The 26425-nt window shown below is 43.3% G+C and overlaps 1 protein-coding gene across 2 annotated transcripts in view; it reads right to left on the bottom strand.

Moving 5' to 3' along the window:
- ppm1ba (protein phosphatase, Mg2+/Mn2+ dependent, 1Ba) overlaps positions 1-26017 on the bottom strand; it is a 136315-nt gene extending 110298 nt beyond the window's left edge. The window contains exon 1 of one of the 2 annotated variants that reach the window (XM_070889344.1): positions 25678-26017. The gene's annotated coding sequence lies outside the window, so the exon portion shown is untranslated. The remainder of the gene's footprint in view (positions 1-25677) is intronic. The other variant, XM_070889346.1, reaches the window with a different exon arrangement.
- Positions 26018-26425: the final 408 nt, after the last annotated feature.

The following is a 26425-nucleotide window of genomic DNA, read 5'->3' as shown; positions in this document are numbered from 1 at the left end:
AGGTTGTTGGTGTCCTCCTTAGTGAATACCAAACCAAAGTACTTGTTCAATTGGTCTGCCATTTCTTTGTTCCCAGTTATGACTTCCCCGGATTCTGACTGCAGGGGACCTACGTTTGTCTTTACTAACCTTTTTCTCTTTACATACCTATGGAAACTTTTGCAATCCGCCTTAATTTTCCCTGCAAGCTTCTCCTCGTACTCCATTTTCCATGCCCTAATCAAACCCTTTGTCCTCCTCTGCTGAGTTCTAAATTTCTCCCAGTCCCCGGGTTCACTGCTATTTCTGGCCAATTTGTATGCCACTTCTTTGGCTTTAATACTATCCCTGATTTCCCTTGATAGCCACCTTCCCTTTTTTATTTTTACACCAGACATGAATGTACAATTGTTGTAGTTCATCCATGCGGTCTCTAAATGTCTGCCATTGCCTATCCACAGTCAACCCCTTAAGTATCATTCGCCAATGTATCCTAGCCAATTCACACCTCATACCTTCAAAGTTAGCCTTCTTTAAGTTCTGGACCATGGTCTCTGAATTAACTGTTTCATTCTCCATCCTAATGCAGAATTCCACCATATTATGGTCACGCTTCCACAAGGGGCCTCGCACAATGAGATTGCTAATTAATCCTCTCTCATTACACAACACCCAGTCTAACATGGCCTCCCCCCTCGTTGGTTCCTCGACATATTGGTCTAGAAAACCATCCCTTATGCACTCCAGGAAATCCTCCACCGTATTGCTTCCAGTTTGGCTCGCCCAATCTATGTGCATATTAAAGTCACCCATTATAACTGCTGCACCTTTATTGCATGCACCCCTAATTTCCTGTTTGATACCCTCCCCAACATCACGACTACTGTTTGGAGGTCTGTACATAACTCCCACTAACATTTTTTGCCTTTTGGTGTTCTGCAGCTCTATCCATATAGATTCCACATCATCCAAGCTAATGTCTTTCCTAACTATTGCATTAATCTCCTCTTTAACCAGCAATGCTACCCCACCTCCTTTTCCTTTTATTCTATCCTTTCTGAATGTTGAATACCCCTGGATGTTGAGTTCCCAGCCCTGATCATCCTGGAGCCACGTCTCCGTAATCCCAATCACATCATATTTGTTAACATCTATTTGCACAGTTAATTCATCCACCTTATTGCGGATACTCCTTGCATTAAGACACAAAGCCTTCAGGCTTGCTTTTTTAACACCCTTTGTCCTTTTAGAATTTTGCTGTACAGTGGCCCTTTTTGTTCTTTGCCTTGGGTTTCTCTGCCCTCCACTTTTCCTCATCTCCTTTCTGTCTTTTGCTTTTACCTCCTTTTTGTCTCCCTCTGTCTCCCTGCATTGGTTCCCATCCCCCTGCCATATTAGTTTCACTCCTCCCCAACAGCACTAGCAAACACTCCCCCTAGGACATTGGTTCCGGTCCTGCCCAGGTGCAGACCTTCCGGTTGGTACTGGTCCCACTTCCCCCAGAACTGGTTCCAATGCCCCAGGAATTTGAATCCCTCCCTGCTGCACCACTGCTCAAGCCACGTATTCATCTGCGCTATCCTGCGATTCCTACTCTGACTAGCACGTAGCACTGGTAGCAATCCTGAGATTACTACTTTTGAGGTCCTACTTTTTAAATTTAGCTCCGAGCTCCTTAAATTAGTTTCGTAGGACCTCATACAAGGGTTGGTGCTGTTCACCGCGCAACAAGAGAAATGCAGGGAAGATCATGTCCGTTGTACCCCTTAGTGGACAGAATCCACATTGGAACTCTGGGAGGGGCTTTTCAGCCACAGGGAGAAGGTGGTTGAGGAGGATTCTTGCGATGACTTTCCTAGTGGCAGACAGCAGGGAGATTCCTCTGTAGTTGCCGCAGTAAGACTTATCCCCTTTTTTGAAGATTGTCATGATTACGGCATCAGAGATCTCCCGGCATGCTCGCCTCCTTCCAGATGAGAGAGGTGAGGTCATGCATTCTTGCCAATAGTGCTTCTCCACCACACTTTAGTGCCTCAGTGGGGATTCCATCTGTTCCTGATGCCTTGTTGTTCTTGAGCTGACGGATGGCCTTTTCTACCTCGTGCAGGGCTGGGGTTTTGCTGAGATGATGGTGGGTAGCATGCTGCGGGATGGAGCCGAGTACGCTCGTGTCGAAGGCAGAATCTCAGTTAAGGAAATCTTCGAAGTGCTCCTTCCAGCGGGCCCCAACTACCTCGGTGTCCTTAATGAGTGCCTCCCCGTTCTTGGCCAGCAGTGGGGTGGGGCCTTGGGACCGAGGTGGACTTAACTGCAGTGAAGAATCCTCGCACGTCATGGCTGTCGGCCAGCTGCTGGATCTCCTGTGCTTTCTCCACCAACTATCTCTAGCAGGGAGCAGATGGGGCCTCAATTTAACGTTTCAACTGTAATAGGACACCTCTGACAATGTAGCGCTCCCTCAGTACAACACTGGACTAGATTATGTACTCAAATCTCTGGAGCTGAGTTTGAAACCATGGCCTTAAGAACATAAAACGTAAGAAATAGGAGGAGTAGCCCATATGGCCCCTCGAGCCTGCTCCGCCATTTAATACGATCATGGCTGATCCGATCATGGACTCAGGTCCACTTCCCTGCCTTCTGAATTAAAGGCGAGGGTGCTACCAAGGAGCCAAGGCTGACAGCTAATCACTGTAAACAATTCATCATTGATAGACAAGAGGGGGGCTCAGATTTATTTGACAAGCTTCTGCTCCGTCAGACCACACCAGATGTGCTCCCATCAATATAATTCCAATTGAACTTTATTGAATAAATTGAAAATGTTCAGCTAAATATCTGTTAATATTCTTTCTGAAAATTCTATTATTTTACACATCCATTTCACACTGTGCTATGTTTGACAGTCTACTCAAAGTTTACTATATGAAATTAAATTCAAATACATATCAGTAAATACTAAATTGATTATTGCAGTGCAAATCCATGGCAACATGGGTGACTCAGCTGCACGGTGGGGCGGGAAGAGAGAAGAATGGAAGAGCTCTCGTGAATTCAATAGTCAGGGGAGCACGACAGTCATTTCTGCAGCCGCAGACATAACTCCAGGATGGTACGTTGCCTCCCTAGTGCCAGAGTCAAGGATGTCACTGAGCAGCTGCAGGGCATTTTTTGGGGGGGGGGGGGGGGGGGGGGAGGAAAGAGGGTGAACAGCCAGAGGTCGTGGTCCATATCGGGACTAATGACATAGGTTGAAAGAGGGATGAGGTCCTGCAGGCAGAGTTTCGGGAGCTAGGAGAGATTAAAAAGCAGGACCTCAAAAAGGTAAAATCTCTGGATTACTCCCGGTGCCACGAACTAGTGAGTACAGAAATAGGAGGATAGAGCAGATGAATACGTGGCTGGAGAGATGGTGCAGACGGGAGAGCTTCAGTTTCCTGAGGCATTGGGACCGCTTCTTGGGGAGGCGAGACCTGTACAAGCCGGACGGGTTGCACCTTAACAGAGCCAGGACCAATATCCTCGTGTGGGGTTGGGGGGGGGGGCTTTGCTAGTGCTGTTGGGGAGAGTTTAAAAACTAGCTTGGCAGAGGGATGGGAACCTGAAAATAGATTCAATGAGGGGGGGGGGGGGGAGGAGGAGGAGGAGTAAAGCTGGAATTAGAAAGCAAAAATAAAGAAAGTGAGTTTGAAGGAAGGAGGAAACAAGCAAGAAAAAAGGGTAAAAAACAAACTTAAAGGCACTTTGTCTAAATTCGTAACAAAATAGATGAGTTGACGGCACAAATGGGTATGATCTGATAGCCATTAGCGATGTGGTTGCAAGGTGACCAGGACTGGGAATTAAATATTCAGGGGTACTTGACAATCCGGAAGGATAAGGAGGTGGGGTAGCTCTATTGATAAAGGATGGAATCACTGCAACAGTGAGAAACGATATTGGCTCAAATGATCATGATGTTGAAACAGTTTGGATGGAGATAAGGAATAATAAGGAGAATATAAGAACATAAGAATTAGGAACAGGAGTAGGCCATCTAGCCCCTCGAGCCTGCTCCGCCATTCAATAAGATCATGGCTGATTTGGTCGTGGACTCAGCTCCACTTACCCGCCCTCTCCCCGTAACCCTTAATTCCCTTATTGCTTAAAAATCTATCTATCTTTGACTTGAAAACATTCAATGAGCTAACCTCAACTGCTTCCTTGGGCAGAGAATTCCACAGATTCACAACCCTCTGGGAGAAGAAATTCTTTCTCAACTCGGTTTTAAATTGGCTCCTCCGTATTTTGAGGTCATCTATGTACATTGTAAACAGTTGTGGTCCCAGCACCGATCCCTGAGGCACACCACTAACCACGGATTTCCAACCGGAAAAGGACCCATTTATCCCGACTCTGCTTTCTGTTCGCCAGCCAATTCTCTATCCATGCTAATACATTTCCTCTGACTCCGCGTACCTTTATCTTCTGCAGTAACCTTATCGAATGCCTTTTGGCAATCTAAATACACCACATCCATCGGTACACCTCTATCCACCATGCTCGTTATATCCTCAAAGAATTCCAGTAAATTAGTTAAACATGATTTCCCTTTCATGAATCCATGCTGCGTCTGCTTGATTGCACTATTCCTATCTAGATGTCCCGCTATTTCTTCCTTAATGATAGTTTCAAGCATTTTCCCCACTACAGATGTTAAACTAACCAGCCTATAGTTACCTGCCTTTTGCCTGCCCCCTTTTTTAAAACAGAGGCGTTACATTAGCTGCTCTCCAATCCGCTGGTACCTCCCCAGAGTCCAGAGAATTTTGGTAGATTAGAACGAATGCATCTGCTATAACTTCCGCCATCTCTTTTAATACCCTGGGATGCATTTCATCAGGACCAGGGGACTTGTCTGCCTTCATTCCCATTAGCCTGTCCAGCAGTACCTCCCTAGTGATAGTGATTGTCTCAAGGTCCTCCCTTCCCACATTCCTGTGGCCAGCAAATTTTGGCATGGTTTTTGTGTCTTCCACTGTGAAGACGGAAGCAAAATAATTGTTTAAGGTCTCAGCTATTTCCTCATTTCCCATTATTAAATCCCCCTTTTCATCTTCTAAGGGACCAACATTTACTTTAGTCACTCTTTTCCGTTTTATATATCTGTAAAAGCTTTTACTATCTGTTTTTATGTTTTGCGCAAGTTTACCTTCGTAATCTATCTTTCCTTTCTTTATTGCTTTTTTAGTCATTCTTTGCTGTTGCTTAAAATTTTCCCAATCCTCTAGTTTCCCACTAACCTTGGCCACCTTATATGCATTGGTCTTTGATTTGATGCTTTCCTTGGTTATCCACGGCTGGTTATCCCTTTTCTTGCCGCCCTTCTTTTTCACTGGAATATATTTTTGTTGAGCACTATGAAAGAGCTCCTTAAAAGTGCTCCACTGTTCTTCAATTGTGCCGTTTAGTCTGCGTTTCCAGTCTACTTTAGCCAACTCTGCCCTCATCCCAGTGTAGTCCCCTTTGTTTAAGCATAGTACGCTCGTTTGAGACACTACTTCCTCACCCTCAATCTGTATTACAAATTCAACCATACTGTGATCACTCATTCCGAGAGGATCTTTTACGAGGAGATCGTTTATTTTTCCTGTCTCATTACACAGGACCAGATCTAAAGATGGCTTGCTCCCTTATAGGTTCTGTAACATACTGTTCTAAGAAACAATCCTGTATGCATTCTATGAATTCCTCCTCCAGGCTACCCAGTGCGATTTGATTTGGCCAATCGATATGTTGGTTAAAATCCCCCATGACTACTGCCGTTCCTTTTTCACATGCCTCCATTATTCCCTTGATTATTGCCCGCCCCACTGTGAAGTTATTATTTGGGGGCCTATAAACTACGCCCACCAGTGACTTTTTCCCCTTACTATCTCTAATCTCCACCCATAATGATTCAACATTTTGTTCATTGGAGCCAATATCATCCCTCACAACTGCCCTATCATCTTTTATTAACAGAGCTACCCCACCTCCTTTCCCTTCTTGCCTATCTTTCTGAATTGTCAGATACCCCTGTATGTTTAATTCCCAGTCTTGGCCACCCTGCAACCACGTTTCTGTAATGGCCACCAAATCATACCCATTTATAATGATTTGTGCCGTCAACGCATTTACTTTATTTCGAATACTGCGTGCATTTAGGTAGAGTGTTTTCATCCTAGTTTTTAAACCATGATTTTTAGTTTTGACCCCTCCTGCAGCCCTTTTATATTCAGTGGCCCTTTTTGTTTCTTGCCTTTGTTTTCTCTGCCCTCCACTTTTACTTATCTCTTTTCTGTCTTTTGTTTTTGTCTCCTTTTTGTTTCCCTGTATTGGTTTCCATCTCCCTGCCATATTAGTTTAACTCCTCACCAACAGCACTAGCAAACACTCCCCCTCGGACATTGGTTCCGGTCCTGCCCAGGTGCAGACTGTCCAGTTTGTACTGGTCCCACCTCCGCCAGAACCTGTTCCCACCTCCCCCAGAACCTGTTCCAATGCCCCACGAATTTGAATCCCTCCCTGCTGCACCACTGCTCAAGCCACGTATTCATCTGAAAAAGTCACTGGTGGGGCGTAGTCTATAGGCACCTAACAGTAGCAACTCTGTTGGTCAGAGGATAAACCAGGAAATAGTGGGGACTTGTAAAAAGGGAACAGCAATAATCATGGGTGATTTTAACCTCCATATTGATTGGACAAATCAAATTGGTCAGGGTAGCCTTGAGGAGGAGTTCATAGAGTGCATAAGGGTTGGGTTCCTTGAGCAGTATGTAACGGAACCAAGCAGGGGGAAGGCTATCTGTGTAATGAGACCGGATTAATAAATAATAATTTAGTAAAGGATCTCCTTTGATTGAGCAATCATAGCATAGTGGAATTTCAAATTCAGATGGAAGGTGAGAAAGTTGGATCTCAAACCAACATACTAAGCTTAAACAAAAAGGAGACTACGAAGGTATGAGGGCAAAGTTGGCTAAAGTGGATTGGGAAAATAGATTAAAAAGTGTAGGACGGTTGATGAACAGTGGCATACATTTAAGGAGATATTTCATAACTCAAGAAAAATATATTCCAGTGAAGAGGAAAGGGTGTTAAAGAAATAAAGGACAGTATCCAATTAAAAACAAGGGCATATAAAGTGGCCAAAGCTAGTGGGAGGCAGAAGATTGGGAAGCTTTTAAAAGCCAAAGAATAACTAAAAAAATGATTAAGAAAAGGGAAGATAGACGATGAAAGAAAACTGGCACAAAATATAAAAACAGATAGCAAGAGTTTCTATAGGTATATAAAAAAGAAAAAAAAAAAAGAGTGGCTAAATTAAATGTTGGTCCCTTAGAGGACGAGACCAGGGAATTAGTAATGGGGAACATGGAGATGGCAGAAACTCTGAACAAATAATTTGTATCAGTTTTTACAGTCGAGGACACTAACAATATCCCAAAAGTGGATAGTCTTGGGGCAATGGGGGGGGGGGGGGCAGGAACTTAACACAATCACAATGACTAAGGAGGTGATACTCAGTAAGATAACGGGACTAAAGGCAGATAAATCCCCTGGATCTGATGGCTTGCATCCTAGGATCTTGAGAGAAGTGGCGGCATTGATTGGAATTTTGGTAAATTACATGAATTCTGGAGGTCCCAGCAGATTGGAAAACTGCAAATGTAATGCCCCTATTTAAAAAGGAGGCAGACAAAAAGCAGGAAACTATAGACCAGTTAGCCTAACATCTGTGATTGGGAAAATGTTGGGAGTCCATTATTAAAGGACCAGTAGCAGGACATTTGGAAAAGCAAAATTCGGTCAAGCAGAGTCAGCATGGATTTATGAAGGGGAAGTCATGTTTGACAAATTTGCTGGAGTTCTTTGAGGATGTAACAAACAGGGTGGATAAAGGGGAACCAGTGGATGTGGTGTATTTGGACTTCCAGAAGGCATTTGACAAGGTGCCAGATAAAAGGTTATTGCACAAGATAAAATTTCACGGGGTTGGGGGTAAGATATTAGCATGGATAGAGGATTGGCTAACTAACAGAAAACAGAGTGTCGGGATAAATGATTCATCCTCGGGTTGGCAATCAGTAACTAGTGGGGTGCCGCAGGGATCAGTGCTAGGACCCCAATTATTTACAATCTATAATAATGACTTGGAAGAAAGGACCGAATGTAACGTAGCCAAGTTGGTTGACAATACAAAGATGGAAGGAAAAGCAATGTGTGAAGAGGACACAAGAAATCTGCAAAAGGACATAGACAGGCTAAGTGAGTGGGCAAAAATTTGACAGATGGAGTAAAATGTTGGAAAGTGTGAGATCATGCACTTCGACAGAAAAAAAATCAAAGAGCAAGTTATTATTTAAATGGAGAAAAATTGCAAAGTGCTGCAGTACAGCAGGACCTGGCGGTACTTGTGCATGAAACACAAAAGGTTAGTATGCAGGAACAGCAAGGCCAATGGAATCTTGGCCTTTATTGCAAAGGGGGTGGAGTATAAAAGCAGGGAAGTCTTGCTACAATTATACAGGGTATCGGTGAGGCCACATCTGGAATGCTGCGTGCAGTTTTGGTTTCCATATTTACGAAAGGATATACTTGCTTTGGAGACAGTTCAGAGAAGGTTCACTAGGTTGATTCCGGAGATGAGGGGGTTGACTGATGAGGAAAGATTGAGGAGGTTGGGCCTCTACTCATTAGAATTCAGAAGATTGAGAGGTGATCTTATCGAAACGTATAAGATTATGAGGAAGCTTGACAAGGTGGATGCAGAGAGGATGTTTCCACTGATGGGGGTGGCTAGAATTAGGGGGCATAATCTTAGAATTTAAAACTGAGATGAGGAGGAATTTCTTCTCTGAGGGTTGTGAATCTGTAGAATTCACTGCCTCAGAGCTGTGGAAACTGGATATTGAATAAATTTAAGACAGAGATAGACAGTTTCTTAACCAATAAGGGAATAGGAGGTTATGGGGAGCAGGCAGGGAAGTGGACCTGACTCCATGATCGTATTAAATGGCAGAGCAGGCTCGAGGGGCCGTATGGCCTACTCCTGCTCCTATTTATGTTCTTGTGTGTAATCATAAGTCAGCTTCTTCCATTGCAAGGGATTTAAGAAACATTCAAATTTAGTATTGCAAGTATATTAGAAAAATATTATTTGAAAATGTCTCTTGATTGGTCCTCTCCACACCAAAGGGCATCAAGCAAGGCTTGCTTTGTTCTATATTTAGGCTTGCAACGTTGAGCCTTCTGGAGCTGAAACAGTCAAAATGCAGATCGCAAGCTCTGATGACTCATCCACTAAGATCCAGAATAAGCATCAGTTAGCTTATTGTTTGCTACCCTTTGAAATTAAACTGTCGTTCCAGTCAGCACCATGGAACATTATTCAGTATTTTCAGCAAAATACAAAATTCAATCTGGCCTGCAAGCCACATATATAGTGCTCTTTTTCAACACGTCAGGAAATCTAATGCAAAAATACATATTTTTTCCCCCACTGCTTTTATGTACTTGTTTATAGTATATTTTTTGAAGTACAAAAAGTGTGAGTTCTTGGATTTAAGTAGCACTAAGCAGGGGAGTGAGGGGGGAGAAGAGGGAAGCGAGGGGAGGGGGAGGGAAGCAAGGAGCGAGGGGTGAGTGAGGAGGGAGGAGAGAGGAGGCACAACTTAAGCACTTCACAGACAAATATATACTTTGTGTCCACAAACTTCAACTGTCCCACAGATACCAATGAAAAAAGAGAAACAGAATCTATTTTAGTGATGTTAGTTGTGCGATAAATATTGGCCAGGACCTCTGCTCATCGAGCAGTGGGATGTTCCAATTCTGTCCACCCTCTAACCCTATGTCCTACGTCCACCTGTGAGGGCTGAGGGAACCCCTGTTCAATGCCTTCAACAGTGCAACACTCCTTCAGTACTGTGGTGTCAGCCTGGATTGTGTATTCAAGTCTCTGGAGTTGAACCCATGACTTTTAGACTCAGATGATAGAATAGTACCACAGAGCCAAGGTGGGCACATCAATGCTCAAAGTCAGGGGGAAATCAGGGTGGTCATGATCTCAGGTCAGTGAGGGACATGTTTCAGGACATGCCTTTTATATCTTTTTCCCTTACCTTTTTTCAGCAAAGCGGCCTCGGAGTCCTTCTCCATCTCATTGACATACAATTTCCAGTTTCCTGCTCCATGGGAGAAGAGGGAGAGGGACAGGATGTTGGCCATGATCTCTGCTGTGTGGGGGCAGGAGGAGGTGATTGGCCACTATTTTTGATCACAAACAGGAATGGATTTAACTCTTCAGTTGGGGGAGGGTATGCCACATTTTGAGTGTTTAACTGCCCAATTGGTGGGAAATTGCAACCATGATTTTTTTCCAGAAATGGTTCGCTGGTGATTATTGAGCATGAATTTTCAGCTGTCACGCAAGATTAGTTGCTGCCTCAGGTTGATCAATTTGTCATGTAATGTCACATTTGCAGTACAATCTATAGGCGTAATACCTTTCGAATCCTGAGACCACTCACCATTTATACATGTTCAATCCTTATTTTTATACTAATCAATGTTCCATGCTATTGCCCACAGCCAAGTGCAGTCTTCAGGTACAGTGAGGTTACAGGGCAGGGAATAATTGGACCAGGGCATACAGATGTAATTTCAGTCCCATTTTAGAGTTGTATGTTGTCATTATTATTTCATAATATTTCATATAAACTATGAACAAAATATATTTTAAAATCTTAATAGTGCACACACTTCCTGCCAACTTTTTTCATTGCAAATTCTTATGTCCACATGTATAATGGATACTGCCGATACAAACACTGCAATTAAATCCTCCTGCCTCCTACATAGCTTTCGATCATCCTTTGCCATCGCCTCTTCTCCAAAGTTCCCTCTCAGCTGCACTTTGTTGTGCACATCCTGCTTATATCAACGGTGGTCCCTTTAAATTTCTGCGCATGCGCGGTATTTCCAATGGAAAAGCTTGAGCGGCCTGCATGGTACCTTGCAGATTACCTAGTATGTGCGCAGCTTAGAGGGTTGTACAGGGGCCACCATCACATGGCTGAACCTTCCCAACACAGCCGCGAAAGATCCAGCACCACCTTCTCCCACCCATACATCCAGAGTACCTCAATTATCATTATATACACTGACAATATACAGCTCTACCTCTCCACCACCATCCTCATAGGCAGTCCATCAAAATCAAGGAAGACTTGCTTCCACTCAAAGTGAGTTCTTAGGTGACTGAACAGTCCAATACGGGAATTACAGTCTCTGTCACAGTGGGACAGTTGTTCAAGGAAAGGGTGGGTGGGGAGTCTGGTTTGCCACACGCTCCTTCCACTGCCTGCGCTTGTTTTCTGCATGCTCTTAGCAACTACCTCTGTTGTCAAACTGTTTTTTCAACATCAAGTCAGACCAGAATCATTATCATCGCTCCTGACTCCATCCCCTTCCCAGCTATTAACTCAGATTGAACCAGATAGTACATGACCTCAGTGTCCCGATGAACCCAAAGTCAAGTTTCAAATCCCATACGCTATCCAGCACAATACCAGTTACTTTTAATTTATGCAACACTTAGCTCAGCCCCACTGCAAAGGAAACCTTCATTCATGGTTTTGTCACCACCAGACTCAACTTTTCTAACACCTTTCTCAGCAATCTCCTGCACGCCACCCGTCAGAAACGTTGCCACCCACATCCTGTCCTACATTAATTCCCACTCGATCATCAACCCATCTTTTCCAAACTCCATTAAATCACTATCCTTTTACTCTGGCTTTGTGTTCATCATCCGTTCTCGCCACTCCACCATTGGTGGCACAAATTTCAGCCATTGACCTGCAAGTTCCTCCCTAAACCCCCTCCACAGCTTGCTGCTTCTCTTCCTGCCTTTAAAATCTTGTTTCCAGTCATCACTCCTAATTCGCCTGTTAATGCCAGGTATCCATTTTGCTTTCAGTGCTTTGGGAAATTGTCTACATTAAAGATGCTATCTAAAGTTGTGAGCAGTCTTCAGATGTCTCAGCATCACATTCACCACCAAGAGGCATAAAAGGTTGCAGACCCAGAGAGACCTGGAACAAAAAGTACAGGAGTTAGAATCTCAATACAGGAGCCACTGAAGAGTGCTGAAAGGGTCCCAATACAGCAGATGCTGAAAAACTCCTCTAGGAAAGCCAAATACAACGAAGCGCCTCACATACACCTTATGGCAGAAAATGTGTAGAAGGACTATGGCATCAGTTAGGCAAGCAGATAGTAACCTCACCTCTAACCCGACTGAGATAAACAGAATTCTCAAACTATGACATCTCGCTCTATACATCCAAGGACCAAGCCATGGCTACAAGCTAAACACTGATCCAGCCTACCCCTTCCCCAACTCTTCCAGGAAAGCACACAGTGGCTTTACAGCCCAATCTCAGATGCGAGAACCAGCTGGCAGCTAAAAATCTTCAATATGGAAAAGCTGTGGTGCTTTACAAGGCACTTCCCAGGAAGTTAGTTAATTCCCTTCCACTGAATGTCCTACACTACATGCTGGAGACGCTCTCAAATATCTGCAGGACGGCCACAATCACGTTAATACACCGAGAAATGGAAGCACCCGATCCAGTGCTCATAATGCAGACCTATAATCCTCAACGTTTACGACAGAATATTGACCAAAATCCTAGTCTCCAGAAGAGATGCAGTCATCCCTAGACTGGTCCATGCAGACCAAACAGGGTTTATATGGGACAACCTCGAGGACACCATTAGCTGACGGTGCAATGCAGTGCACCACTACAACTTCATCAACACACCTTCCCCAGTACTCTCCATGGATCCAGAAAAGGCATTGGATCGGCATAAGGCTGCGAATATACTTCAGTTCCCTGAAAAAAGCTCCCTAAAATTATTACAGGTTTTGGTTCCACTATTCGATAGAAGGACTTGCATTTATATAGTGCCTTTGGACATCTCAAAGCACTTTACAGCTAATGAAGTACTTTTGGAGCGTAGCCATTGTTATAATGTGGGAAATGCAGCAGCCATTTTGCACATGGCAAGCTCCCACAAAAAGCATGTAATAATGACCAGTTTTTGAGCTGTTGATTGAGGAACAGGGTATAACTGCCCTGCTCTTCAAAATAGTGCCATGGGGTCTTGTACATCCAGCTGAGAGAGCAGATGGGTCCTCGCTTGAATGTCTCATCCGAAAGATGGCACCTCCAGCAGTGCAGCACTGGAATGTCAGCTTAGATTTGTGCACTCAGGTCTCTGGAGTGGTACCTGAACCCACAACCTTCTGATTCAGAGTAGAGAGTGCTGCCCGCTGAGCCACAGCTGACATTATCTATGAATTGACTCCAAGTACTAATAACTCAATACGTGAAAAAGTTCCTGATATCAATCCTAAATTTGTCTTTTAAAGTTTGAAAATGTGCTCTCAATTAAATGTGAAGTAATTTTTCTTCATTACCGTTTACAATTTTATATACCTCTATCACCTCAGTCCACTCTTTCAAGGCTGAAAAGCCCAAGTGCCTTCAATCTATCCTCCTAACTCAGACCTCTAGGTATCAGCCATGTGGCTCATCTCAGCACTGTATCCAATGCTTGAAGGTCTCCCATGTGTCTAAGCAACCAAAAAAGTACTCTGACCAAAGCACTATGCAGTTTGAACGTGACTTCTTCCAACTTGTATTTTATCTTTGGGCTACCATTCTATTGGCTCTTAAAAAGGACAAGGACATTGGGAAAGGAGGGAGAATAGCAATATTGATTTAAAAAAAACAATTATACCAGTGGATAGAAGGGATTTCAGTAAGGGTGGTCTGGCAATGGAAATACTATGGGTAAAGTTAAGGAACAGTAAAGGATGCAAGACTCTGATAGTAGTTGTTTACAGACCTCATGATATTGGTGATATAGCAGGGGGAAATGTATAAATACAGAGAGCATGGAAGCATAAAGCAAAAACAATGTAGTTACAATGGGAGATTTTAATTTTCACAGACTGGAAGAGGCAAGTCAGCTGAATAAGTAAAGTCAATGAATTTCTAGAACGTATTCTGTACAATTTTCTGTAATATATTTTAGAACTGACAAGGGAACAGGCCATTAGAGATTTAGTGATAAGTAAACAAGAATAACTTCAAAGGGATGATAAATGAGTTGACCAGTGTGAGGTCATCCATTTTGGTTCCAAGAAAAACAAATCAAATTTTTCTTATTGGTGAGAAACTAAGCTGTGTGGAAACCAAGAAATTTAGATGTCCATGCACATAAATCACAAAAAACCACTGCACAGGTAAAAAAAAGTTAGCAAAACAGCTCATGGCATGTTGACCTTTATCTCAAGGGGACTGGCATACAAAAATTAGGAAGTAATGCTTCAATGCAGAGCATTAGTCAGATCCCACATTCAATATTGGATACCACACACCACAGCAAAGATATACTGGCCTTGTCGAGGAAACAGTACAGATGCACCGTAAGGATACTAGGGATTAAAGGGTTAAATCATGAGGACAAGTTGCAAAAACTTGGTTAAGAGGCAAAATTAAAAAGGATACTTGGAATGCTAAGAGAGCACAAGAAATTATTGGCTAGTAAAATTAAGGGAAACCCAAAGATGTTCTATAACTATATTAAGAGTAAGAGGGTAACTAAAGAAAGGGTAGGGCCTATTAGAGACCATGAAGGTAATCTTTGTGTGGAAGCAGAAGATGTTGGTAGGGTTCTTATCGATTACTTTGCATCTGTTTTCACAAAGGGGTAATGCAGATACTGCTATTGAGGAGGAGTGAGATATTCTGGATGAAATAAATATAGTGAGAGAGGAAGTATTAAGGGGTTTAGCAGCTTTGAAAGTAGATAAGTCCCAGGCCCGGATGAAATGCATCCCAGGCTGTTGAGCGAAGTGAGAGGAGAAATAGCAGAAGCCTTAACCATCATTTTCCAGTCCTCTTTGGATCTGGGCATGGTGCCAGAGGATTGGAGGACTGCTAATGTAGTACCTTTGTTTAAGAAGGGAGAAAGGGATAGACTAAGTAATTACAGGCCTGTCAGCCTACGTGGTGGGAAAATTATTGGAAAATATCCTGAAAGACAGGATAAATCAACATTTGGAAAGGCAAGGATTAATTAGGGACAGTCAACACGGATTTGTTAAGGGAAGATCGTGTTTGACTAACCTGATTGAATTTTTTGAGGAGGTAACCAAGAGGGTCGATGCAGTACATATGGACTTTAGCAAGGCTTTTAATAAGGTCCCACATGGTAGACTGCTAATGAAGGTTAATGCCTATGGGATCCAGGGCAAAATGGCAAGTTGAATCTAAAATTGGCTTGGAAGTAGGAAGCAAAGGGTAATGATTGATAGATGTTTTTGTGACTAGAAGGATGTTTCCAGTCGGGTTCCGCAGGACTCAGTACTGGGTCCCTTGCTTTTTGTGGTATATCTCAAAGGTTTAGATTTGAATATAGGGAGTATGATTAAGAAGTTTGCAGATGACACTAAAATTGGCTGTGTGGTTGATAATGAAGAGGAAAGTCATGGGCTGCAGGAGGATATCAATCTACTGGTCAGGTGGGCAGAGCAGTGGCAAATGGAACTTAATTCAGAGAAGTGTGAGGTGATGCACTTCAGGAGGGCTAATAAGGAAAGGGTATACACATTAAGCAGTAGGCCGCTTAATAGTGTAAATGAACAAAGGGACCTTGGAGTGCTTGTCCACAGATCCCTGAAAGTAGGCCAGGTGGATAAGGTGGTTAAGAAGGCATATGGAATGCTTGCCTTTATTGGCCAAGGCATAGAATATAAGAGCAGGGAAATTATGCTTAAATTGTATAATACTTTGGTTAGGCCACAGCTGGAGTACTATGTGCAGTTCTGGTCATTGTATTATAGGAAGGACATGATTGCACCCTCTCTAGTACAGAGGAGATTTACTAGGATGTTGCCTGGAATGGAGAATCTTAGTTATGAGGTCAGGTTGGATAGACTGTGTTTGTTCTCATTGGAACAGAGGAGTTTGAGAGGAGACCTCATTGAGGTGTACAAAATATTGAGGGGCCTGGACATAGTGGATAGAAAGGGCCTATTTCCACTGGTGGAGGGGTCTATTGTGAGGGGGCATAGTTTTAAGGTGGTTGGTGAAGGTTTAGAGGGGATTTTTGAGGGGGGGCTTCTTTACGCAGAGGGTTGTAGGGATCTGGAACTCACTGGAAGAGTGGTGGATGCAGAAACCCTCACCACTTTCAAGAGATGGTTGGATGGGCACTTAAAGTGCAGTAACCTGCAGGGTTACAGACCTAGAGCTGGTAACTGGGATTAGACTGGATGACTTTTTGTTGGACAGCGCAGATATAATGGTAAGTACTGCAGGGAATCGAATACGGCCAGGGTGATCTCCTGGACTAGTTTCGATCGCCTGGATGGGTCGGAGAGGAATTTTCCCAGATTTTTTCTCCCTAAATTGGCCTGGGTTTTTAATCTGGTTTTTGCGCCTCCCAGGAGATCACATGGCTCCGGTTGGGGTGGAGTGTAGAATGTTTCAGTATAAGGAGTGTTGCAGTTGTGCGAGGTGGACTGGTTGGGTTGGGTGCGCTTTGCCTTTCCGTCATTGTTTTATATGTAACCTTTAGGGCTGCTGACCAAGAGCCGTGCGGCTCTTTGTCGGCCAGCGCGGACACGGTGGGCCGAAATGGCCTCCTTCTGCACTGTAAATTTCTATGTTTCTATGTATCGCCTTGAGTTTAGAACGTTGATGGGCAATCTAAATAGAGGTCTTTAAAATTATAAAGGAATTTGATAGATTAGATACAGAGATACTACAAAAGGATATACTTGCTTTGGAGGCAGTTCAGAGAAGGTTCACTAGGTTGATTCCAGAGATGAGGGGGTTGACTTGAGGAAAGGTTGAGCTTCTACTCATTGGAATTCAGAAGAATGAGAGGTGATCATATCAAAACGTTTAAGATTATGAGGGGGTTTGACAAGGTGGATGCAGAGAGGATGTTTCCACTGATGGGGTTGACTAGAACTAGAGGGCATGATCTTAGAATAAGAGGCCGCCCATTTAAAACTGAGATGAGAAATTTCCTGAGGGTTGTAAATGTGTTGAATTCGCTGCCTCAGAGAACTGTGGAAGCTGGTGCATTGAATAAATTTGAGACAGAAATAGACAGTTTCTTAAATGATAAGGCGATAAGGGATTATGGAGAGCGGGCGGGGAGGTGGAGCGGAGTCCTTGATCAGATCAGCCATGATGGCAGAGCAGGCTCGAGGGGCCGTATGGACTACTCCTGTTCCTATTTCTTATGTTCTTAAACTATTTCCTCTGTTGGGGACATCATCTTAAATTAGAGGTAAGCCAGTTAGGAGTGAAGCACTTTTCCACAAATCTGTGCCTGGCTGAATGAGACGATGGCTGACAAAGAGAAATCAGCTGTCAAGAGCGGCAAGAAAATAATCAAGAAAGTGCCACCATGGCCGGGGGGGGGGGGGGGGGGAAGAAAGAGAAAAGACTTGCATTTATATTGAGACTTGCGCTTTACAGCCAATTAAGTACTTTTGGAGTGTGGTGACTGTTGTAATGTGAGAAACGCGGTAGCCAACTTGTGCACAAGCAAGCTCCCACAAACAGCAGTGTGATCATGACCAGATAACCTGTTTTTGTTTAAATGGAATCAGAGTTTGCCTACATAACAGACAATGCACTCCAAAAATAATTCAGTGTTAATTTTGAAGAGGATTGGATGCAACTTCAGGAAGACATAGAATCATACAATGACAAACAGTAGCTTAGTAGATCGGCCAGATATAAATCAGACCTCAAAGTTTCAAGGCTTCAAGTTGAACAAGAACAAGGAAACCTAGGATTACCAACTACCACCACCCCCAACCCTCAGCTGATGAATCAGGACTTCTCCATGTTGACCACCACTTGGATGAAGCACTGAGGGAAGAAGAATACAAAATAAATTAGTTGGGGGGTCCTCAATGTCCACCAGCAAGAGTGGCTCAGTAGTACTACCATTGATCAAGCTGGCTCAATCCTGAACACATAACCTGTCAAGTGATGGAGGGAACCAACCAAAGGGAATAACTTTGGTTACTATATTCTCACCAACATACCTGGCACAGACACTTGGGTCCATGATAGCATTGTAAGATTGACCATCACAATCTTTGTGAAGACAAAGTCTCACCTGCAGTGAGCACAGCATCTATCATGTAGTGAGGCACGACTGCCATGCCAAGTGGAGTAGACCAAGAACAGATCGAGCAGCCCAAATCTGGGCATCTGTGAGGTATTTTGGCCATCAACAGCAGTAGAATTGCATTCTACCACCATCTGCAACCTCACTGCCCGGAACATCCCTCACTCCTCCATTACCATCAAGCTGGGAGATTAATCCTGGTTGGAATGAGACAATACACTAATAACCAAAGCAGAGCCAAGAATCCCACAACCAACAGATCTGAGCAAAGCCCATGGATGTCCTACTATATTCATTCAAGATGATGGTAGCCAAATCAAGGGAGGAGGAGGAGGCTTCATGAATATCCCCCTTCTCAACTATGTTGGACCCCAGAACACGAGCACAAAAGATAAGGCTGAAATGTTTGCAAGTATCTTCAGCCTCCTGAGCCCCACACCCTAATTGTCATTGTCCAGCCAATTCAGTTCATTCCATGTGACATGAGGAAATGACTGGGTACATTGGATACAGCAAAGGCCATGGGCCCTGATGACATCCCAGTTGTGCAACAGAAGATCTGCACACCAGAACTAGCCGGGCCCTTAGACGTGCTATTCCAGTGCAACTATGACACTGGAATCTACTCAGTAATCTGGAAAATTGCTCACGACTGCCCTATCCACAAGAAGGACAAATCTAACTTCGCCATATACCACCCTTTCAGTTTCTTCCCAATCATCAAAGTGATTGAAGTCATTAACAATGCCATTAAGCAACACCAAATTACTAATAACCTACTCGTCGATGCTTAGTTCAGGTTCCATCGGAACCACACAGCTCCAGACCTCATCACAGCCTTGATTCAGATATTATCAGCCTTGGCGTAGTGCCAGAACTCCCACTAGAGTCAGAAGATTGTGGGCGCAAGTATCACTTCGGAGACTTCTGCATATAGCCTAGGCTAACACTTCAGTGCAGTACTGAGGGGACACCGCACTGTTGAGAGGTGCCATCTTTCTGGTGAGATGTCAAACCGAGGTCCCGTTTGCCCTCTCCGGTGGATGTTAAAGATCCCATAGCACTATATGAAAAACAGCAGACAAGTTTTTCTGATACCAAGACCAACATTTAGTGCTCAACCAACATCTGATTATCTGCTCATGAATCTCATTACTATTTGTGGGACCTAGCTGTACACAAACTGGCTACCATGGTTCCCTACATTACGAAAGTGACTACACTTCAAAAGTACTTTATTGGCTGTAAAGCACTTCAGGACATATGTCATGAAATGCATTATATAAATCCAAGTTCTTTCTCTTGTTATGGATGCAAGAGCTGGATCATAGAATCATAGAAATTTACAGCACGGAAGGAGGTCATTTCGGCCCATCGTGTCCACGCCGGCCGACTAAGAGCTATCCAGCCTAATCCCACTTTCCAGCTTTTGGTCTGTAGCCCTGTCGGTTACAACACATCCAAGTATTCGCTTTAAATATGGTGAGGGTTTCTGCCTCGACCACCCTTTCAGGCAGTGAGTTCCAGACCCCCACTACCCTCTGGGTGAAGAAATTTCCACTCATATCTCCTACGTCCCCTGGTTGTTGACCCCTCTGCCAAGGGAAACAGGTCATTCCTATCCAATCTATCCAGGCTCCTCATAATTTTATACCTCAATAAGGTCTTCCCTCAGCCTCTTCTGTTCCAAAGAAAACAGACCCAGCACCTCCAATCTTTCCACATAGCCAAAGTTCTCCAGTCCAGGCAACATTCTTGTAAATCTCCTCTGCACCCTTTCCAGTGCAATCACATCTTTCCTGTAATGTGGTGACCAGAACTGCACACAGTACTCCAGCTGCAGCCTAACCAGTGTTTTATACAGTTCAAGCATAACCTCCTTGCTCTTGTATTCCATGCCTCGACTAATAAAGGCAAGTATTCTATATGCCTTCTTAACCACCTTATCTACCTGGCCTACTACCTTCAGGGATCTGTGGACTTGCACTCCAAGGTCCCTTGGTTCCTCTACACTTTTCAGTGTCATACCATTTAAATGTGTATTCCCTTGCCTTGTGAGACCTCCCTAAATGCATTACCTCACACTTATCCAGATTGAATTCCATTTGCCATTGTTCTGCCCACCTGACCTATATATCGATATCTTCCTGCAATCCACAGCTTTCTTCATTATCAACCACACAGCCTATTTTAGTGACATCTGCAAACTTCTTAATCATACCCCCAACATTCAAGTCCAAGTCATTGATATATACCACAAAAAGCAAGGGACCCAGCACTGAGCCCTGCAGAACCACACTGGATACAGCCTTCCAGTCACAAAAACACCCATCAACCATTACCCTTTGCTTCCTGGCTCAGCTAATTTTGAATCCAACTTGCCACTTTGCCCTGGATCCCATGGGCTTTTACTTTTGTGAGCAGTCTGCCACGTGGGACCTTATCAAAAGCTTTGCTAAAATCTATATACACGACCTTTATCGACCCTCCTCGAAAAATTCAATCAAGTTAGTCAGACACGACCTTCCCTTAACAAATCCTTGCTGACTGTCCTTGATTAATCCATGTCTTTCCCAATGAAGATTTATCCTGTCCCTCAGGAATTTTTCCAATAATTTTCCCACCACTGAGGTTAGGCTGACTGGCCTGTAATTACTTGGTCTATCCCCTTCTCCCTTTTTAAACAAAGGTACAACATTCACAGTCCTCCAGTCCTCCAGTCCTCTGGCACCCCACCTGTAGCCAGAGAGGATTAGAAAATGATGGTTAAAGCCTCTGCTATTTCCTCTTTTGCTTCTCTTAACAGCCTGGAATACATTTCATCTGGGCCTGGGGATTTATCGACTTTCAAAGCTAAGCCCCTTAATACATCCTCTCTGTTTATCTCTTTACATTTCACACTCCTCCCTCATTGCAAAGTCTGCATCATCCCTCTCTTTTGGGGCAAGTAGAGTCAAGAGTAGAAATGCTCAACATTTAAGTATAGCAGCAAGGAGCTCGAGCAAAGTTGAAGTCAATAGACATCAGTGGGAAAACCCTAAATTGACTGGAGTCGTACCAGATACACAGGAAGATGGCCATTGTTGTCGGAGGCCAAACATCACAGCACCAAGGCTTGCCTACTGGAATTTTTCAGGGCAGTGTCCTTGGACAAAATATCATAAGTTGTTCCAGCAAAATCATACAGTCAGGAGTGGAGCTGTTGGTTGATGATTCTATAGTGTTCAGCTCTATTTACAATTTCACCAATGAAGTAGCCACCATCAGCCTACAATAGGATCTAGACAATGTCCAAGCTTGGGCTGACAAGTAGCATTTGCACCACTTAAATGGCAGATCAAATTTAACAAGAGAAGGCCCAACCACCTCCCCTTGTCCTTCAAAAGTACCATCTCCAAGATCCTTATAAACATCTTTATCGAATCACAGAATGATACAGGAGGGTGGCAGTCAGCCCACCATGTCTGAGCCAGCTCTTTGGTAGATCTATCCTACTCGATCCACTCCCCTGCTCTTTCCCCATATTCAACAGCAACTCCATGCCCTGCAACCTTCACCATCAAGAACAAGAGTAGCAACATTATTGGAGTACCATCAGCTGAGTCACACACCATGCTGACTTGCACATCTACTACTATTCCTTCATCATCACTGGGTCAAAATCCTGGAATTCCATATTGAACACCATTGTAGGACCACCATTACCACAAGGACTGCTGCAGTTCAAGAAGGTCCACCACCTTCTCAGGCAACTAGGGTTACATAATAAATGTACCCTTACTTGTGTTGCCTGCATTTCAAAAAAAAAGAAAAAATTGTACTTTAATGTAGTAAAATGCAAGGTGATCAATTTAGGGAAGAATATGCAACAGATATATATAATGAATTGTAAAGTTTTAAAAAGGAATAGAAAAGCAGAGACTTAGGGCTCAGATGCATCAAAACTGGGACGGTAAGTCAATAATGCACGACGGGCATTTCCTACACTTTAAAATGTACTTCAGGACATCCCAAGATCGTGAAAGACACTAAAAACAGATGCAGGTAATACTGCAAATGAAAATAAGGAAATGGCAGACTTGTTGAATAACTACTTTGTTTCAGTCTTCACAGTAGAGGAAGAGGATAATATACATCATAGCAGTTCCTCGGAATCGAGGAAGACTTGCTTCCACTCTTAGAATGAGTCCTTAGGTAGCTGAACAGTCCAATATGAGAGCCACAGTCCCTGCCACAGGTGGGACATACAGCCGTTGAGGGTAAGGGAGGGTGGGATAGATTTGCCGCACGCTCTTTCCGCTGCCCGTGCTTGTTTTCTGCATGTACTCGGCAATGAAACTCTAGGCTCGTTTGCCATGAAGGAGTTCAGAGTAGAGCGCTGGCTTTGGGAGTCTCATGTCTGGCATGCAGACGATGTCAGTGCTCCAATGTTGGGGATATTGGCCTGGACGAAGACACTAATGTTGGTGCGTCTGTCCTCCCAGGGGATTTGTAGGATCTTGTGGAGGCATCGTTGGTGGTATTTCTCCAGTGACTTGAGGTGTCTGCTGTACATGGGGGGAGGGCGGGTATTACTACAGCCCTATAGACCATGAGCTTGGTGGTAGATTTAAGGGCCTGGTCTTCGAACACTCTTTTCCTCAGGCGGCCGAAGACTGCGCTGGCACACTGGAGGCGGTGTTGAATCTCCTCATCAAATGTCTGTTTTTGTTGATAAAAGGCTCCAGAGGTATGGGAAATGGTCCACATTGTTCAGGGTCGCGCCGTGGATCTTGATGACTGGAGGGCAGTGCTGTGCGGCGAGGACATGCTGGCGGAGGACCTTTGCCTTACGGATGTTTAGCGCAAGGCCCGTGCTTTCGTACGCCTCGGTAAATACGTCGACTATGTCCTGGAGATCAGCCTCTGAATGTGCACAGACGCAGGCATCGCCTGCATAATATACCTGGCATTTCAGGGAAACTAATGAATCAAGGACTGGAACTGACTGAAAGAAAAAATAATGAGCTAGAATTTCCAGTGGCTCACCGCCTGATTTCTCAGCCATTTGGGCATTTTGGGCGAGAACCGGGTCGGCGAGAAATTCCCCAGCTGAGTTACTCCAGCGGTTTTGAAGTACCGCTGGGGAGTGCACCATCCACAGATCGCCATGGCTCATTTGGTTCAGTGATGACCCATAGGCAAGTATAAAAGAAAACACCCACAAGAATTAGTGGAGCAGGGCAGTAAGTGAGTAGCCCTGCAAGAAAAAGATAAGTAATTGTTTTTTTTACTAAGTATTTTAAAATTCTGTTGTAGTGATTTAAGTTAAAAGGGTCCCGAGAATATAAACAAGAGGTCCCTGCAAACCGCTATCCACATCCCAGCAATGTGGAAAAACATCCACTTGTACTCTTAGCTAACTGCCCCCCTCTATCCATGCAATTACAGTCCCTCTAATACTACACGCCTTAATTTTGAACAAACCTCTTGCATGGCATTTATTCAATCGTCCGAAAATGCATGTCTACCACCACATTCACTTTATTTATACACGGATTTCCTTGAAAAATTAATTCAGTCAAGCATGATCTACCCTTTACAAATCTATGCTGACCATTCCTGATTAGCCCACATTATTTGAGAAATGTTGTCCCATATTATGCATTCTACAAGTTTACCCACAATAGAGATGACATTAACTGGCTTAGTTACTGACTTATCCTTTTCCCCTTTCCTGAACAGTGTGCAATATTTGCAACCTTCCACTTGGCAAAGATCCTACTTCAAAACATTTCTGAAAAAGTTAGTATTTTAGGATGCATTCCATCTATGCCTGGTGACTTTTCTACTTTTAGCCCCATTAACTTTATTTAATACAGCTCCCTTTTAAATATTTACTTACAAGTGGTGTCTCTTCCACATCGGGTATACCTACTGTCCTGTTTTCAGTTTCTTCTGCAATACTAATACAAAATACTGATTTATCATGTCTGCCACTCAAGTATAAATTAGCCCTCTTCATCCTCAAGTGATGAGGGCCTATCCAGAATTAAAAAAAAAATGTAAACTAGACAGAAAACATACGGTTTCTAAAACAGAAGCCCGTTTTTCTCCATTTCTGTGGAATAGAGTTTATAGTACCAACTTGACGTCATATCAACATACAGGAGATATTTTACAATCGCTCTCAGGGTCTCTTAAATCAGCCATTAAAAGAGAGGCCCAAGATTATGAATTCAGTTTTGGACTTGGCAAAGCTGGAAACCTATTTATAACAATACTTAAATGAGCTTTACGTGTCTTAAGTCTGTGACAATGGCATAACAGTGATATCATGACATAAAATTAGTCTCACAACCTGAGTCACAACACTAGAAAGAGTTTGCCAAAATAATGTTATTCTACACAAAAGAAAATCTGTCAAATCTACAAGGCTAAAACATAAACTGTCAATTTTTAATGTTATGTTGAAAATGCAGATATAAATCTAGAATAGCAAAACATATTTAATAGATATCCTTAATTAAAATACAAACTATACAAAACGTTTTAAAAAGTTCAGGTATTTAGAACAGAAAACTGATCCAACAAGTACACAAAGAAAGGTTATTAATATTGAAGCATGGCGTAGATTATTTATACAACGTTTTATTGGAAGCATCAAAACCAAATAACAGCATGAGAGACATTTTGCAAAGTATTGCCAAGCACCCAGAGCTGTCAATTTCAAGGAAATATTGGGGGGCAATCTTTAGGATAAGCAGGAACGACACATTGATTGCAAATCTATTTAAATGTTTGCTCTTTAAAAAGATAGAGCCAAAAAAAATACATTTTAAACCAAAATCCACTGAAATCCAACATTCAGCTTTCTAAAAATCACAAAAGTGGAAAAAAAGACATATTGCACATAACCCTACTGTATCGTTATTTCCTTTCCGATTTTTTTAATTTGCACTTTTTTTTAGCATTTAACAGCTGTCAAACACAAGTCTGGGTGTGTAATGCACACAAGAGGCCTACAATGACCTTTCTCGAAGTCCCTTGTTCAGCCTGCTCCTCAGTTAAGGGCACTGATGTCATTTTAAGCTAAACCCAAAGAGCACAATATCTATCATCAAACTCATTCTACATCTTTTGATTTTAAAAAACATTTTAATAAATCTTAATTTGTTTAAAATAGGATTTCTCTTGTGTTGCATACACAGATTCTGGTCGCCGTCAAGTTATGAATGGGGAATCTGCCAGCCCTGGTTTTGTGTGAAGATATATGACACACAAGAGGTATTTTAGGAACAAAAACAGAGTTTGGGCCCAAGCCTTTTTGACAAGCCTCGACCCTCTAGTGGAAGGGAGAACTGGGACGGCAGAGAGGGAGCCAACAGAGAGAGGGCGGGGTGAGAGGGAACACACACTCGACACGGTCACCCTCCCAGATATTTCAACACAGCTACTTACGCCTCTTTTTTTCCTGCCTTCTCCCGCTGTTAAGTTCCGATGTCTGATTTACACACGGTCAATTTTTATTTTTTTTTAAAATAGTTTTCTCAATCCTATCTTATACAATGTTACTGCTCGTCAGTGCCTGCAGCTCACAGCAGCAGACATTTTCAGACATTTTAATGGCGTCTTACACGGACATCAAAAATGATTTTTTTTCAAAAACAAGAAATAAGTGCGAGCCAAAAAAAAGACAGATACGCCACCGCCGTTCACTCCGTGGAGATACGGTTGGCGCTCGGGCGGGCGCAGCTAACAACGTAACCGAAGCTGTGTTGTGTGATGTTTTTTCTCCCTTCCCCTCCCGCTCCAACTCCCGGAAATCCAGCGTAGAATTTTTACTCGGCCCAATTTCATCGTCAACCATATAATTTTTTTTAAATCCCCCCTCCTTCTTATCTCTATTTTTTCATTGGCTCATATGCCTGGAGCTCCCTCGTCGATTGGCCCATACTAAGAGTCAATCCATTGTTTCGTCACGTGAGTTAATCGTCGCCCACCCCGCGCGCCCGATGACTTTGAGGCAACTGGTGCCCGGATGTTACTGGGGTGAAATCACCAGCAGCCAATAGGAGTCGATGATGTCAGTTTCACAACAACCCTCTTGTGAAAAATTTACAGAAAAACGTCATTCACGCTGAAGTCAAAGCACATGTAAAACTTTTGGTCAGCCCTTTTAGCAAATTTCCTTTTTTCCTGCCTCACA

Source organism: Pristiophorus japonicus, chromosome 9 (assembly GCF_044704955.1).
Source record: "Pristiophorus japonicus isolate sPriJap1 chromosome 9, sPriJap1.hap1, whole genome shotgun sequence".
Lineage (NCBI taxonomy): Eukaryota > Metazoa > Chordata > Chondrichthyes > Pristiophoridae > Pristiophorus > Pristiophorus japonicus.
The sequence above is the reverse complement of the archived record's forward strand: the minus strand, read 5'-3'. Positions and strand labels throughout refer to the sequence as shown.